Source organism: Macrobrachium rosenbergii, chromosome 6, assembly GCF_040412425.1.
Source record: "Macrobrachium rosenbergii isolate ZJJX-2024 chromosome 6, ASM4041242v1, whole genome shotgun sequence".
Lineage (NCBI taxonomy): Eukaryota > Metazoa > Arthropoda > Malacostraca > Decapoda > Palaemonidae > Macrobrachium > Macrobrachium rosenbergii.
The window spans coordinates 29,681,512-29,699,011 of NC_089746.1; the positions used below are offsets into that span (position 1 = coordinate 29,681,512).

Here is a 17,500-nt window from a genome sequence, read left to right on the forward strand (position 1 = left end):
GCGAACAATCACCCCAAACCACGCATTCCTCTGCAGCAACAAGGAAAAGAAAAAAATCACCACCAATTAAGAAAACGTGTCAAGGTCGATTGTCGTGAATAAAACGGACCCTCTGGCGGTTGGGGTGAAACCAAGTCGTGGTACCCGAACGTAAAATGAACGAGAAAATGCCCCGGTGGCTTTGGGCAGAGAAGCTTCTAGTTCGCCTAAGAGGAAGTCCGTACTTGGCTGTACACCTTAAAAGTGCATTTAAGGACACCCCTTTCCCCAGGTTGAATGGGATGCAACCATACTCTAACCTTCATCTCTCTCTCTCTCTCTCTCTCTCTCTCTCTCTCTCTCTCTATACTCATATGCACGACTTTTCAATATCCAGTAAGAATTTACATCTGTTACTCTTGAAACGGGAACAATACTTGAATGTTATTAATTTTCTGAAATTCAGACCTTAAAATTATAACAAACGGAAGTCATTCTTTCCATATTTTGAATGTAATGATTCTATAGACATTTTCTTGTGAAAATATTTTTTAATAAACTGAATAAACAACCGGATATCGAGTTCTTAATAATCTACTAACACGCACTAAGGAGAGAGATAGTAAATACGCATCGTACTGCACATGAAGAGAGATAGAGGAGACGCCATTTTCGTGTAAAGAAACTAATCGCATATCATTTCTTTCATAAACTAAAAGCACATAACGTAATGTGCGTGTATTACGATACACAGACAGCAAAAGCAAGAGAAATGCATGAAACGTGACAGAGAGGAGGGAGGAGCAGATGGTATTGATGAAGCAGAATTATTGATGCCAATGGTGTATTTGTTTGCCAGACCCAAATTATCCTTGAACCTATTGATTGCGGAGAGTATATGTTTTCCGAAGGGTGATGACGTGTCTTGTGAGAACCAATTTATATCCAACGGAAAAATTGATGTTATCAGGCAGGTTGACTGCTCCTTGAATTGTTAGATAATTGGATAGTTTTTTATTTTTATTTTGGTAACGCTGACTTAGTATTTATTGATCTAAATGGCAAAGCCGCGAGTTAACTGGTTTACTTTGATATTCTCCTAATATAAATTTCTCGTAAGCAGAAAAATTATTACAAATATAAAAGAAAAACCTGAAAAACAGTTTGTTTTAGATTATGCATTTTGAAACTTTTCTACGGTCTGTGAATGAGCAACATCTCACTCTTACGTTTGTAGTTATAACAAAAATAACTGTTGTAGTATATAGTGTATGACTAGTTTCTTTAGTAATTTCTTACAAATTTTTTTTAATTAATGCTCAATACAGCTACGTGGTATTAACAACATATACTTGAATAATGAAGTGTCACATATCATGAACACCTGGACGTTAAATTTTATTTCTTGCATTCATTATGGCTCTCTACCAGCTCGGAATATTTACATTTTAATTATTAGATTAAAAAGTAACATAAGTTTAATTGTGATTGCAGAGTTAACATTTGCATTCCTTTTGTGAGAACACTTCGATGATTACGTTTGGAAAATATCAAAGTTGTATTATAAAAAAGAACCGTTTCGTTTTACGATTAAAAAATGTCTACGTCTTTACTTTACCGTGGCCCACTTGATCGCGTTCGTGCAATCAAAAGGTTGCAGTTTATCCTGCAACATGCAAGAGTAATATTAAAGCATAACAGAAAACGGATTCATGGGGTAACTATAATTTGTCCCTGATCCCCGCCTCTCGGTACATTTTGTCACACGCTAGCCTATATAAATGATGAAAGTAGTTATTTTTTCCATAGATAGGTTGGTAGACAGAGCAAAATTTCCAGGCGCTATACCACAATGTACAGCTTACTTTTACATAAGCCTAGAAGGTACGTTCACGTGTGTTTTGGGTACATAGCCTTAATGTGGCATGTAATAAGGTTTTCATCACATATAATTTGCCATAAATTGGTAGGGCAAAACCTTCAGTTTTCTTTTAAAATATACCCATCCTGAGTATAATATTAAAGGGAAATTTTTCCAGAATAGAAACTTCAACCTTTATATATATTATATGTATATATATATATATATATATATATATATATATATATATATATATATATATATATATATATATATATATATATATATATATATATATAGAGAGAGATAATCAACACACAAGAGAGAGTGTGGAAGAGAACTTTATAATAAATATATATATATATATATATATATATATATATATATATATATATATATATATATATATATATATATATATATATATTCATTGTGATATACCTCGTTCGGTAATGCGTATTACTATATACCTTTGTTTAATCCCCATTTCATTATTTCATATTTTCAAGATCTGACTAGAGCTCACACAACATGAGACAGTGACTACGTGAAATTTCCTTTTTGATTTCGCTCTTTCACTGCATACCCCAGTAGAAAAGGTATATGTAGTGATATCTGCGTACGACTGGTCATAGAGTGCCCCGAATCATCCAAGAATCACGAAAAAGGATACTTGAAAGTTTATCTTCCTGCTTCTGGTCGCCCTATGTCCACAGCGCCCAAAACTGTATATCGTTTACAAAAAAGGGCAATTTTAAAAATTTCTTTCTATTTGCGCATGTGTTCTAACTCAAATGTCCCCTATGCCCTAAATAAATACCCCTTAAAGGAGGTAGCTTACACGTTCTTTCTATTTGTATCCGTCTAGTGACCCCGTAGGCCCCAACGTCCTGAAAGAAAACGTTTGTCTCCCCAAAACGACCCCTTAGTATGCAGGAGAGCTGTATCCTGTGCTCGGCGGAGGTTACAGTTGTAGATAGGCCCCTTTCACTAGCCTTCGCCTTCGCCAAGACATTAGCATTTTTGGGGCCGAGTCCGCGCCAGCCCCAGCTTCTTCTTCTTCCTATTCTGCTCTTTTCCTCTTTCTTCTCTTCTTCTTCCGTGTGCGTCTGAGTAACCCAGACCGAGAACGTGTCGAACCCATAATTAATAAGAGGTTATTTACTAGGTCTAGTCTGGACCAGCATGGCCCTCAGAACGAGACAGTCCAAGAATAGTATTTTCCTGCAAGGACTTCCCTACTTGCAACGGTATTTCAGCAGTGTTTCCGAACATTTACATGAAAAGCAGAAGTTCATTCTACTTTTCGTTTAAAATTCCACTCAAACAAGCAGGCTTATACATCTTTTTCACTACTTTAAACTTGAAAAAATATTACAACTTTATACCTTCCTCCGGTATAACAGTATTGTCATGTCATCAATTTCCCGAGCATTAAAACGAAAACTAGGCGTTCATCTATTGCTTTTTAAAGTTTTGCTCAAATATAAAATACCATAAATGTTTTTTTAGTAATTAAGCTAATAAAACAATTCTACCAGCGTAAAATATAAAAAAAATGTTTAGCTTCAATTTCCCTTTTTTTGTTTTACTGAGGATGTTGGTATTTAAATATCTGTACCTGAACCAGTATTAAAATTGTGCAAGTACTTAAAGGTACCATATATTCTCGACGTCGCAGAATCATTAAAAAATGTTTTCACTTGAAAAAAAAAATTGCTCCTCCCTTTCCTGTGGTCTTTCAGAACGACCCATTTCCCGCCAATTCTCGAAGCATTCCCTCAAACACTACATCAAATTCCTTTCACCATTCACCACCCAAAAATCATCGCTAGTCCGCGGGGACATTTAGGCACTGCGACTACTACCCTTGAGGAGAAAGTAACGTTGATTACATGAAAATGGTTTTGCCTCCGAGGGGACCACAATGAGTAGAGGAGAGGAGGAGGAGGAGGAGGAGGAGGAGGAGGAGGAGGAGGAGGAGGAGGAGGAGGAGGAGGAGGAGGAAGACGAGGTTTGTGAATGGTAGCAGGACCTAAGAGGCTGGGGGGAGGAGAGAAAACAGGGGAGGTGGGGTTGTTTGGTTATTGGTTGTGAGGAAACACCTCACCTCTAGCCTTTTTGCTCACCACGCCTCTCAGAGAGAGAGAGAGAGAGAGAGAGAGAGAGAGAGAGAGAGTCCTCTCGAGAAAGAGGTCCCCTCCGACCACAGACCGAACAGGGTGGTGGTGGGGGGGGACAGTGTTCTGAAGGAAGTGGGGGTTGGAAAGAATTTAATTCATACTACTGAATACCCGATACATCCAACAGCGTTGCGTGGCGTTTATCTACATTTTGCTCCTCTTGGTTTGCTGGTTCCATAATCAATGCATAATAGATTATTGATTATATTTGCTTTTCACATATCCTGGACTTTCTTGTTTTGTTTAGTTTGAGATAGTTATATGTCAGCACGGCTCTTGATTCTAGCTATCAGTTTCATGATGTACTCTGGTAAGTTCCATTTTCCATTTCATTTACTGTTTTGAATAGCAAAATCGCATTTAAATCTTTGCTAGCATATATGTATTAGTTGATTTTTCAACATAATAGCATAAGATTAAACATACGAAATGAACTGAAAAAAATGAAGACTGAAAATTCAAGTACGGTTAGGGATCAGAAACACCGCTTATAAAAGATATCAGTAATAACATCAGGCAAGGACTCCACCAAAAAGAATATACACATTCTTTTCGTTTCATTAAATACTTGCCAACGTCACACATTTCTCGAGAAAAGCGTGAACAAAGGTTGAATACACAGCGATAAGATAAAGAGAAGCTCTTAAGAGCGAAGGCAAATCTTTCGAATAAAAGCTCAGGTTTACTTATGTAATAAACAACGAGCATTGAATTTCGCAGACGTTATTCATTCCCCGTTGCGAAACATCAAACACGAAGGCCGAATGCCGCTGAGGGAAACGGTAGAAGGATATCGTAGGGACGGATATGACACATTCTTGGTTGTTTAATGCTCCTGCGTGACGTCATAGCTTCATAGGTACATGAGGAGTCACATAATTTCTAAGAAAATTACCTTGAACTGTACTCATAGTTCAGTCAACTGGGTTAACCGATATCTGTTTTTTTTTTTTTTATTAAGGTTTAATGCAGTTACCGCATAGCGCTTCCACCGAAATATAAAATTAGGAATAGTTTAACCAGATCGCGAAGATTCAAGGGCCAGAGGATCTTATTAAGTAATTATTCCTTTGGGGTATTGGTACAGTTTATACATATATGCATATATATACACATACAAATATACATAAATATATATACACACATATAGATATATATTATATATATATTATATATACATACATAATTTACAAGGGAAAAATATTTACAAAACTTGTTTCAGTTATAGTAAGAGTCTCAACCAACCTTCTTCAAACTCTCTCTCTCTCTCTCTAAATTTTTAATTATCCACCTTGAAAAAGGAGAGATATATATAGAATATTAAACCCCTAGGACAGTTTCTCGCTCTCTCTCTCTCTCTCTTTTTGTCTAAATGAGTCTCGGGTAAATAGGCATGCAAATTCTTTGGTAAATAATCTCAAGGTCTCTGTCCAGTTGTACTCACAACTTTCAAAGCTCTGAAAACACGAGAGTAAAATTCTGCTTGGCCGGTCTTTTGTTCAAGTTCATCAAGTTCGGTATGACTAACATTTAAAGGCTTCTTCGCGATTCAAAAGGAAACCATCACATTACGAGCGCAACGACATTTAAAATCTTGTCAAAACAGTATAGGAACCTGTTAGAAGATATAAATACGAACTTTATAAGTTCAATGTCATTCGTTGCGTAAAAGAAAATGCGTCGAGAAAGCAGTTACTAAAGTTCTTTGGTCAAAATAGAAGAAACTAGTTCAGTCTGGACCAGATTAAAGACTAGTCTCTAGTTTTAACGTCATAAATGGGAACGTTTTGCCAGTCCTCACCAGTTTCAGGTGACGGACACTTGAGTAATAATTACAGTAGGGCTTATGGAATCACTCCAGGCCTCCAGTCAGGTCGCACGAATGTCACAACTTTTTGGCCACGTCCTCCACCCGCCGATTCTTATCAGATTTCGGCCGATTTGCCCGGAGATATGCCAACGTCATTATCTTGATGCGAAGACCCAACCCATGAAAACATCTTCATCATTCGCTCAATCAACAACGATACTAACGCCACTTTGGTAATGACTTGTTTCCTGCCGTATCCCGCCCCAGCACGACAGTCATTCACTGTCGTTTTAAAGTCATTCACTCCATTCCTTCACTGTATGAATACCTTACGAAACCGGGAGATAAAAATAGAACGTCGTCTTTGAGAAAAAAAATTTTCTCAGTCATCATACTATCGTTGAATTGCGAGTTACCATACTAGATTTCTTCCAAGTAATGGCATGATAGCCTGTTTAGAAAGCCACGCCCTCTTGTGTGATGTGACGTCACTGTTCTCACTTTACAACGTTCCCTCTAGCCCGTTCAGTAATACAAATATAACGACAACTTTGTGCCATGTCTAAGAAATTATTTTCATCGCTTTGTTTTCTAACAAACGCATGTCAGTAGAATACTCGAAACGATGTATCTTTATCATGAACTCTATGGACTGATAATTTTGGTATATCTTCGCTTTCCGTTTTTCCATTCCTCTGTCTTAGTGACGTAGTCTTTGTCATTTTACACTCCTCATACCCAGCCACATTTAACGTATAAAGAGCAGATGAAACCGACTGGTCATTTTCACTGTTCATGCATGACGATAACACCTAATGAAATCTCTAATTGTCAATCCTCCAGACCTAATTATTTATTTATTTTTTTGGTTACTTATTCCACTGAGAACCTTTAGAAAAGCAGACCGACAACATATGCGTAAGAACACTAACAGCAGCACCAACTAACGAGAAGCAATGAAAGAAAAGGCTTCACGCATAATCCCCGAGGCGAAGCCCTTCAGTCACGCGACAACCCGAAAATGCGAATAGATATGAAGATTATTCTTTTTTACACGTCTTTGTTTCTTACAACATAGTCTTTAAAGAATCTCCATACAGGTCTGCTTGGCAATGATCTTCATTTATAACTGGAAAGAATGTATTTAAATTGAACGAGTCTGTTCTTTCTTACGATCAGATATTGTATTAGTATATACTGTAGACAGACTTTACGGGAAACCAATTTCAGTCTGTAAATAAGGTAAAGTAATAAATGTTCAACCTTGCTATTGGAACGTAAATTCTGCCATCATTTCATGTTACGACTAATCCCTATCGCATTAGACGGACAAACGCATATAATCTAGATACTAAATGAACGAGCAGAGGTACTGGGATACTTAAGGCTATGATGACACAAGAATCATGTGCGGTGAAAGAAAAAAAAAGCACTAAAATTTCTGAAGTGTTACGAAATTACTTCCAACCCACAGGAAAAAAAAAAACAAATGAAGAAATACAGCGAATCTTCATAGTTAACGCAAATTAATTAAGTTTCCGAACAGTTTTTTGTATTTAGAAATTACTTTATCTTCCTTCAGCGGAATCATTTCACTTGGCAAGAAGAGAAGGTATGTCAAGCCTGCCACAAGCGACAACTGTGATTACAAAAGTACTCCCTTCGGCCGTTAACTATCGTAAGGGCCGTTACATAAGAATAATACTAACTGGCAATTACAAACAGTAAAAGGGGGAAAAAACGTAGCGCCGCAGAGTAGTTGACTTTTTGAAGGTAACGTACTAAGACATGATCTTGTGACTTTACAGTAAGCGCAGATGATGCCTTTTAGGAGAGAGAGAGCAATATACTAACTGAAAGCAATAATTCCACGATTTTATGTCCGTTATGACACGTGTGGGCATGTATGTCTGTATGGATATTTCTAGAGAGATACAGAGAGAGCGCGCAAGAGAGAGATTGTCTGACGCCAGTGAATACAAAGTTGCTATGCGTATCGAGTGAACTACATTCCCTACTAAACAGAACACTTCATACGCTGATAAATAAGGAGGATATAAGACATTCGTTGCAACGACTCAAGGTCCCTATTGATCTTACTCTGAGGCTGTAAACGGAATTTTACCCATAAATATATCGTGTATCGATCTGCACTCCACAACTGCATTGCTTCTGAGGTTTTCTCATGTGGAATGTTATCGTAAAATCTTACTTCACTCCCTTGGTCTTGGAAAAATCTGAATCGAAATGGGATCGTTTTCATCTGCATTAATCCTAAGGTTTTAGTTACTGTATTTCGGCGTCACTGATCGTAATCGCGATAATGCCAGAATAAACGTGTCAATCATCCAACTGCACTTGAAGAAGCACAAAGTAAGCAAAACGTAACTCTCTCAACTGCTAATCATTTTTAATTCTCTTCCGACTCACATCTCTATCCTTTTCTCTCTCTCACTTCCGTAGACACAAGGTACCTACTAATATTTCATAGCACCAAGGTACCTACTGAAGACCCCAAGACTTTAATTTCAAGAGGTTCTTTCTGGTCATTGTTCCGTGCGCTGGCATAAACAATTGCACATAAATAAGCAGACATTTCCTCTTGGTGCCACCTAAAACACGGCCCTAAATCCTTCCAACTACAGTATTTTACTCTTGAGAGCTAAATTTCCTCGGGTGAAAAGAAACCTGTCACATAACCTTTATACCTTTATAAATATATATATATATATATATATATATATATATATATATATATATATATATATATATATATATATATTATATTGTACAATTTTCATTGTTATGCCAATAGAAAATACTGATCACTAGTGAAAATGAAGCGATAATAAGAGAGAAAGCGAAATCGATGTGGCACATGAGTGAGTTTTTGCAAATATTTGCTTTTCCAAACATCAGCCTTTATGAGCACGGCAGCGTAACTCGCAATGTACACCTCAATAAAGCTTGGTACGCCATTATTCAGTGACGTCCCACAACAAGCCTTTGGTAGACAAAAAGAGTCAAAAGAAATTCGGTTCACGAAAATGAAGAAAGCCGCCAATCAAACGTTGTCTGACCTACCACAGTCTGGTTGGGCGACCTCTTTCTTGGTTGGCTAATTTAGCCTTGAAATCCTTCTACAAGATTTACTTATCTCTTCTCAGACTGACACAAATCGGGAGAGGAGGTCAGTGTATCCTCTCTGAACTCTGACATCGTTTTTTATTTTTTTGTTGGAAGCTAACGAAGAAAAATAACAATGCTCAAATAATGTCTGAGAAGCCTTTATTTCCTTTGTGAAACAATCATTAGCTGTTGGCTTAGAAATCTAAATTTTTCGACATAAATTTTCTCGACTATTTTGTAACAAGGAATTTACGTTAATAATGAAATCAACCTATTTTTCTGTAAACATGAGTAACTTACAGTCCTGGAGGATACAAAATCTTACAAAGCATTGACCAATTTTTCGTTGGTAAACAGATATGATTCGATTAATCATAATGTCAGTAAGCTGAACCTGTAAGATATGAAAATTCATTTAAACCAAGTCATTAACGTTTGAGTAAATGGACTCTAGTGTTACCAGAACGCGAGCTGAGTGCACCCTAGTCTAATCAAGAATGAAATGCCGACATCTGGATAGAATTAAGAGCAAAAGTGATTGGCATGAATGACAGACAACGTCTTGCAGCAAGTACCTAACAGTTAACTGATACATTTCATTGCTCAGGCAACAAGAGCTGTATTAATACGCTTCCCTTTCATTCAGTTCAGAATGGAGATACTGCTTATGAGTCACGTCTGCTGGAGTATAAAACGCCAAAGGAACTTTTACGTCTGCCTAAGATACTCGCAACAGAAACTTGATCGCAATTTCGGATTCCTGGGTTTTTTGTACTGACAATTTTCAGAGGCTTCAGAACATCCAGGTTTCATTTCTATCAATATCGATGACCATGATGACTGTCCTGCCAGTTTGTAATGCCAAATCAATCAATCGATCTCTTTCTCCCTCCATACATTACATTACAGTTTTGTTATTTCTAAACATAATGGTGCTTTTGGAAATTTAAAACTAAGTAACGTTTTAAGTGATCGTATCACTGAGTCAGTCAGTTTTCTCTTCTAAACATCCTAAAGCTTCTGGAAATGTGAAAACAAACAAGGCTTCACGTGGATCGTAACTCTTTCTTGGAGGCCCAGTCATTTTCCCTCACATTATGCGAAGACTTTCAAACAGCAACAAGGGCCGTAGCAACCCGCCGACTGTATTATGATTCCCCTAACAGGCACCGTGAGAAATCCATGTCGTTCGTCTTCTAGAGGGAGAGGGAGAAGACGAAGCGTTACTTGTTTGTTGATAACGGGTTCGAGACTTTGACGTCTGGAGCGACCATCCTAGCGGTATTTTGGATTGCGTTCAAGTTAGCATAGATATTTCTCGTTAGTTAGCTACTTGGTCTTTTATATTCTACACAGTTTGTAAAGTTCTAATGCAGGCTTTAATTGAAAGCAAGGATGTTCGAAGTGTAACAATTATAGCTGAAAATCCACTGCCAGTCACAGTGACGTATTGGTAATAACATACAATGTTATACGATCGACTGACTGGCAATTATAATATAAAAATAGTGATTTCACTAATATTACTTCTATCTAAGCACCATCATTAAATTGACAATTAAAAACCACCTTCATTTATAAACCCTCAGAAACTCGCTTCTGCTATCCAGACAGCGACTAAAAATAATCTCTACGAGACGTATGTCTCAACCATAAAAATAGAAAAAATGAGAAACATTACAACGCAGGTCTCTAAAGCCATTAGAATAATTGTAATTACGGGCGGTTGCGGTGATTGGATGGATGGCCCCCGACCTACATAAGCAGAAGCAGGCAAGCCCTGGCTTAACGGAGACTATTCACTCTTTCACTCTCGAATAGGAGCGGGAGCCAGGCGTGTTTTCAGTCAGCTGACTTATCCACCAGGTGCTGTGGATTTCGTACTTTTTATTCAGCCTTTCAGATTTCCCTCGCCAAAGCCAGAAGCGGAAACTTTCATGACAGATGCGCGACCCTTGGAATGCCTTATTGTCATTTGGGGTTTCCAGATTTAATTTTGGATTTCGTACAGATGACCTGGTCTGTACGGTCTATATAGCAATTGACTATCGGTCTCTTCTGATTGCACGTCTCTGCATTAGACTTGAATCTATTTTGAAATTATGGAGTGCCCAATTGCAACGATCGTTAGTAAAACAGTTATTTGATACAAAGGTGATGTTACGGTGACAACACTGTACATATAAACCACCTAAAAAAAACTCGGCTGAAATACAAGCCGAGAACTTTACAAAAATGTCCACAGAAGGTCGTGAAACATTCACTAATCTAAAATGTTAATTTTTCTTGGTCCTGAAACCCGATTATGAGACTGCAGACCAAGAGAGATGTCTGTCTCAATTAAAAGTCGTCCAGAATTAGAAATCGGCGATACTTTGACAGGTGGGAGGAAACTCCTAATAGAAAGGGCACTTTTGATTGTCGAAAGGAGCTTACCTTAGACGAAGCTAGGAGTGTAGAATGTTGCGATGCCCCTAGATGAAAACCCTTCAGGTATCCCGATTCGAGACGAACCGGCCACTTTCAGAAGAGAAATTATCACTGTACTCCCTCCATGGCGACGGCGTTGAAGTCACTCACCTCCTTTTCGGGATGGGGGAAAACTTTTTGAATGAACTCACACTATCGTAAATCTCTGTCGGGGACACTACTCTCAAAAAAACGGAATTAAAGAAAACAGTTTTGGCTGTCGAGCACTGAATAGAAAGCAGGAGAAACGGCAGATCGGTAGGAAAGTATAAAGGAAAAACGGCGAAGAGGCCAAGTAAATTCGAGGAGTAACGGGTGTTTACACTCGGGTTTAGTGAGAGAGTTCAGATTCGATGTTATTACACATCCACCTTCTTCAGCGACGTCTCGGCACAGACTGCGTGTCAGGAGCCTCGCCGAGTCTTTAGGAGCATTAGGGAAAAGGGGCGGGGGAGGGCCCTGCTTGGGAAGGGGGAACCTTGCAGGTAGGAGTCCTTGGAGTAGGGAAGGTGTACCTTAGTCCTCGGGTGTAGGTAATGGAATTGGTCACTCACCACCTGGCAGAGAGACCAGCGTAGCTCAGGGAGGACTGAAATCACTCTTCGCATCGGAATAGTACCGTAGATTTTTGTGAATATCAGGTTCCTGCCACTGGTCCTGAGAATTGTATAGTGTACCTATAGGACATTAATCGTTCCAAATAGACGTTAATTTGCCTTCATTATAAAATATCTAGGAGTATATGCAATACTGTATGCCAACGAAAGGGGTAATATCTTTCCAATATTGAAACTAATTTCCTTTCGCTCTAAAAAATAGTTCTTTCCAATTCTACCTAAATTCCTAAATCATATTTTCAAAAGTCGTATTTATTTTTATTTCCTTTTTTGTGTTCACTGAATTAGTCTTTTTTTTCTTATCAAGGGCATACCTGAGAGCGAAAAAAATTGAATGAAAAAATAACTGGTATCTGGTAAGTCATCATGATGAAGGTAAATATAGAATGTGTCTTGAAATCTGAGCTGCTCGAACATTTCCTAAATAAAGAAGCAACTTATAAGATTTCATCTTACAATGGTAGATCCACAAATAAAAGAACACGTTGCTTCCATAGAAACGATTTGTTTGCATTAGGTTCAGTAGTTTTGTGCATGAATGTAAACATTGCTTTAATAAAATATTCTGTTTTGCGATCCAAATGAACACAGTTTACAAATACCGAGTTGCCGGGAATTCTATTATCTCTTACCGTCAAGTTCTGTTACAGCGGAAATACACTTTACCACCAAAACGGAAAACAAATTGTTTTCATTTTCACCCATAAAAAAAAAAAAATCTCCAATTCACTTTCATCAGGTTTTGTAATACTGGAGTGACGCAAAGGGTACCCTTGAATCCTCTTGGCCATGAAAACCTCCTACGCAACTTTCTTCTGCTGGGAATCCCTTCCCTTCTGAGTCAGTGATTGTTCCACCTGAGGTCAGGAGACGGTGTCCTTAGAGGCTTAGGTCAAAAACAGCCTCTTTAGACAGAGGGCGGCCAAAACCTGTTTATTCTGAAGATGAAGTTATTCCTTCTGCTTTTTTTTTTTTACTTTGAAAATACTCGTGTTGAATAAAGCTTTGTTTGGATTGCGGTTGGTCAAGAATTAGTCATTTTATAGTGTTTCATTTTTTATATATTTTTTAATAACTAATTAAATAAAAATTTAGGCATAACTGTTCATTCTGAAAAAATATAAATTTCCTTTTCAGTTATTCAAATTTTACTTTCATACTGAAATCCCTTTATACTTCACAGCGGATTATGTACAGTAATCAACTTTGCACGTGTGAATGACTGATGACCTTATCATTTGAAATTGTGCAATATTGTCAAGGATAATAATTATTACCGGTCACCACAGATCTTTGCTGTAGAGGATTAACCTGTGGCTTAATTTCGTATTTGTGATCAAGTCCGTGTCACATGGGGATATTCTCCATATTCACAATCATTAGAGACAACAAGTGACTACGACCTAGCCAATGGAGCGGAGGCGAGGTGGAAGGCGGGTGGAGAGTAAGCCCGCTTCAGTGCTGCTTCCAAGCCCGGATAAATAGGGAGGGTTGGAGTCAGAAAAGGCATCTGTATATATAGCATCTGCCAAAACCAGTTATTAAATTAGCCGCTCAAAATAGAAACAACTGGAGGAGGAGGCTCAATAAAACAGTGACCCTGGCTAAAGATTAACTGAGAAGAAGAGGAAGGAGAAGAGTTCCAGACAACAAACTGATACTGACACCGCATAATCAGGTTAGAAAAGTGTTGATGGAGCACCTACACACGAGCGAGAAAAAAAGTAATCATCACCTGTGTTTTTTTATAAACAATTATGTGTACTAGTGAATCAGTAACTTCTTTATTGGCTTTTTCTTCATACATCAAGGAAGTAAAAATGAAAAGGTAAACCAAGAACAAAAGACTTTGGGCCCTTTGTATAATAAACTCTCCAGGCCGTGACGCTTCATTCTGTTTGCAAGAGAGAAACGCTCTGCAACGTAAGCGTAGTGTTGTTTGTAAACTCTGGGATGAACGTTTCTTTTCGTACCTCTCTTTTCCTATTGGGGAAATGTACGAACAAATTTGATGGACATAAATCTGCTCTTACTGAATTAGGCTTCTCCATTCCATACTTGCTTGCTTGCTTGCTAATTTAGGAAGATAAACTTGATATTCATGCGGACAGAAGATGAACGCTTATCCTTATCCTACCTCTGGTGAAAGTGTGAGATATGAAAAAAGGCCTCTCCCTCTCTCTCTCTCTTTCTCCTCAACCGTGGTTATTGGAACACAAGGATACGATTATTGAAAAATCGTTACAGCCTTTCGCAACATTAAATTAATTCTTTACGCCTCCAGGTATGCATAGAAGAGTAGACACCAAACACTTAAGGTTTTGTGCTTAAAATATCCGCTTTGAGGTATCGAATGCAATACACCACTGACAAGTAATGCCATGTGTGAGTGTTGCACTTGACCCAAAACGTTATCGACGCGTTTGAATAATGAATGACTCTTGATACTGAATGACATTACCTGCGATGTGTAGCTGTTTACCTGTCACGCAAAAGGACTTCTTCTAAAACTTTCAGTGCGTCTGTAAACAGATAATACGTGCTAGGTTCTTTATAGGTCAGTAGGATAAAAGAGAGAGAGAGAGAGAGAGAGAGAGAGAGAGAGAGAGAGAGAGAGAGAGAGAGAGAGGAATTTTACTCAGATTTTCCTTAATCACAAACATAGTGTGAAAAAAATGGCCTGTAATTTATGAGAGAATAATCTCTTATTGAATGGCAGAAGATGTCGGATGAAATGACAAGAATACATATGTCGGTTTGGTTGCTATCAAGAAATACAGTGATTATTCTGTTACACAATACCGCAACAGAGTAAGAGCAATGCTGGCCCCACGTGTGCCATAGTAAGGTGAGCATTCCCGTATAGTCACAATTATGGTTTCGTTTACTAAATCCTCATGATTCAGAGAGAAGTGAAAGCAAATGTCGAAAGTATTACTTTTTGACGTTTACATAACGTAGTCGCAATCAATCTGTATTCTCTGACAAAAATTTCCTAAAAATATAAATCAACGTTAAATCTCTACGGATTACCTTAACCGTTTCCAAGGTTAAAGTTTTCAAATGTGTCCCATCGTTCTGCTCGCATTACCATACTTCTTTTTGGAAATCGAAGCTTGCATTCCTGAATTTGCACCCAGTTCCGTTCTATTTTAACAGAGATGTTTCACATTCACAATTGATCCCTGATCCTTTTTTCCTGCCGAGAGCGACCAGATTTGCTGAACAGCAGCACCAGTATGCAGTAAATGTGCCTCGCCACTAGCGGATCCAGGTTGGGGGTGGCTGGGGCGGCACCTGGGCACGTGCCCACCCCTCACGAAAAATAGTGACAAAATAATAATATTGAAGATTTAGATAATAATAACATAGATGAGAAATATAAAAATGGAAAAAATAAATCCATCACATACATAATAATACAATTTTGAGAAAAAATAATTATAACAAAAATAATAACAATAATCTTAATGATAATAATAATGGAATCTGCATTTCCTGATAGAACAGGCGATTGCTGTCCATTTCATAATTTCATACACACAACACATATATACAGTATATATGAAAATTGGTGCTCCTCCCCATGAAATTTTTCTGGATCCACTAGTGAGCCGCCTTGCTGTCGAATTTCTCAGTTCCAGAGGTGCTTTATTCACCACACCGTCGGACTATGGAACAGTCTCCCTGAGGAAGTTGCGCAATCGGAACCTCCAAGGTTCACGAAAATGTACAATGCATTACCACCCTAAAACAACTCTTCTTGTACTTCAATAATTTACTCACATTTTTGTGTATTTATTACTTTATTTTTTCTTTTCTAATAACTGATCTCTTCTTTCTGGATTTCCCATTGCCTTTTGTTATTTCTTTGAAATGAACACCACATTCTTTGGAAGCTAAAATTTCGACTTAATATTTTTGTTCCATATGAATAGGATTCGTCTTCTGAATAATAATAATAATAATAATAATAATAATAATAATAATAATAATAATAATCATCATCATCATCATCATCATAATAATATCAAATCTCGAATTCTTATCCAGTTAGTCTATGAAACGCGTCTGTCTCTACTGATGAGTGCGTTCTTTCTTCTAACGCACTGTTCAATTACATGCAACAGTCAAGGTTAGGTTAGTAGAAAGGTGACCCTTCACTCCCGTTGTAAAAATAGAAACCCTCCCTCTTTCCTCTAATTATCATGCCACCATGAGAGCTCTTGGGCAGGGTGCTTTCCGGCTATAACCGGTATCATTGCCGGATGTCCATTTCGCATATTAATAGACTCTACCTCCGAGATCTGAAAACGTGCCAGGATGATGCAGTTGTTCTCCTGCCGTGAACTGAAAAATCACTTTCATAACCTCTTGCATCTAAATGACTCTATTCCACAAATGTTACGACAAATTTGTTAAGTTATCTCGTCTTTCCTGTAATTTTGACGTCTGCATTCTCTCTTCTCATGAACAAAGTAACAATATCCTGTGGGTCTTTCAGAAATTTTCTAGCATATCCAAGCTCAGTTACAATAAATTTTAAACGCTTCAAAATTCCACAATTAACTTCGACCAACATTTAATTCTACATCTGAATTCACAACTTGGCTTTTTCGGGGTGTAATTATAATCTTTAGGCTGATTCCACAGACACACACACACACACACACACGCATTTACGTATGCATATGCATATGTAAATGTCTGACTCGCATCGGATCAGAAATTTATTCCTATGAAACACGTGCTCATGTGTTGATTAGTTACAGACACACACACACACACACACGTATGTTTATATGTATGTTATATATATATATATATATATATATATATATATATATATATATATATATATATATATATATATATATATATATATATATAATTTTCCATTGGAGGGATGTTTCAATGAGGCGCTATGTCATCCTGACTTCTGCCCACAGCAGTCGACTTTTTCTAAGGACACCAACAGCTTTTATCAACAGCACTAATTTAACCTTCCACCAACAGCAGCAGGAACAACTCTCAACGCAAGAAATTAGTCGTTGTCACTTCAATCTAGTTAAAACAACGAAAACTGTACAGGCAAACTATGAAGTGGAAGCGTGCCACCGTGGAACTGTGCAGTCTTCTACAGGAATTGTCAGTAATGTGGAAGTGTGCGACACTTAACAAAACAAGCCAATCGTGAACAGGAGATCGTCACCCTTTGCAGAACGTTTCAGTAAAGATGCGGAAGTGTACCACACCTCAACCAACTATTAATGACAAAAACGATCCACTACCATACTGGGATACAATGCCAAAAATTATCCCACCCTCTTTGTTCTGGCTAAGAGATATTTACATGTCCCTGTGCTCAGGAGGCAGAAAGACTTAACAGCATAGCAGTAAAGATTCTCCGGTCTCAAAGGTTTAGGATGAGATATAAATTATTTGAAATTAC

The 17,500-nt window shown here is 37.8% G+C and overlaps 1 protein-coding gene across 3 annotated transcripts in view; it reads right to left on the reverse strand.

Moving 5' to 3' along the window:
- The window catches only part of LOC136839407 (patched domain-containing protein 3-like), a 179,576-nt gene that overhangs the window by 140,369 nt on the left and 21,707 nt on the right, over window positions 1-17,500 (reverse strand). The window contains exon 1 of one of the 3 annotated variants that reach the window (XM_067105402.1): window positions 11,399-11,832. The exons of the other annotated variants lie outside the window; for them this stretch is intronic. The gene's annotated coding sequence lies outside the window, so the exon portion shown is untranslated. Of the gene's footprint in view, window positions 1-11,398; window positions 11,833-17,500 lie in introns of those variants that run through there. 3 annotated transcript variants of the gene reach the window in all.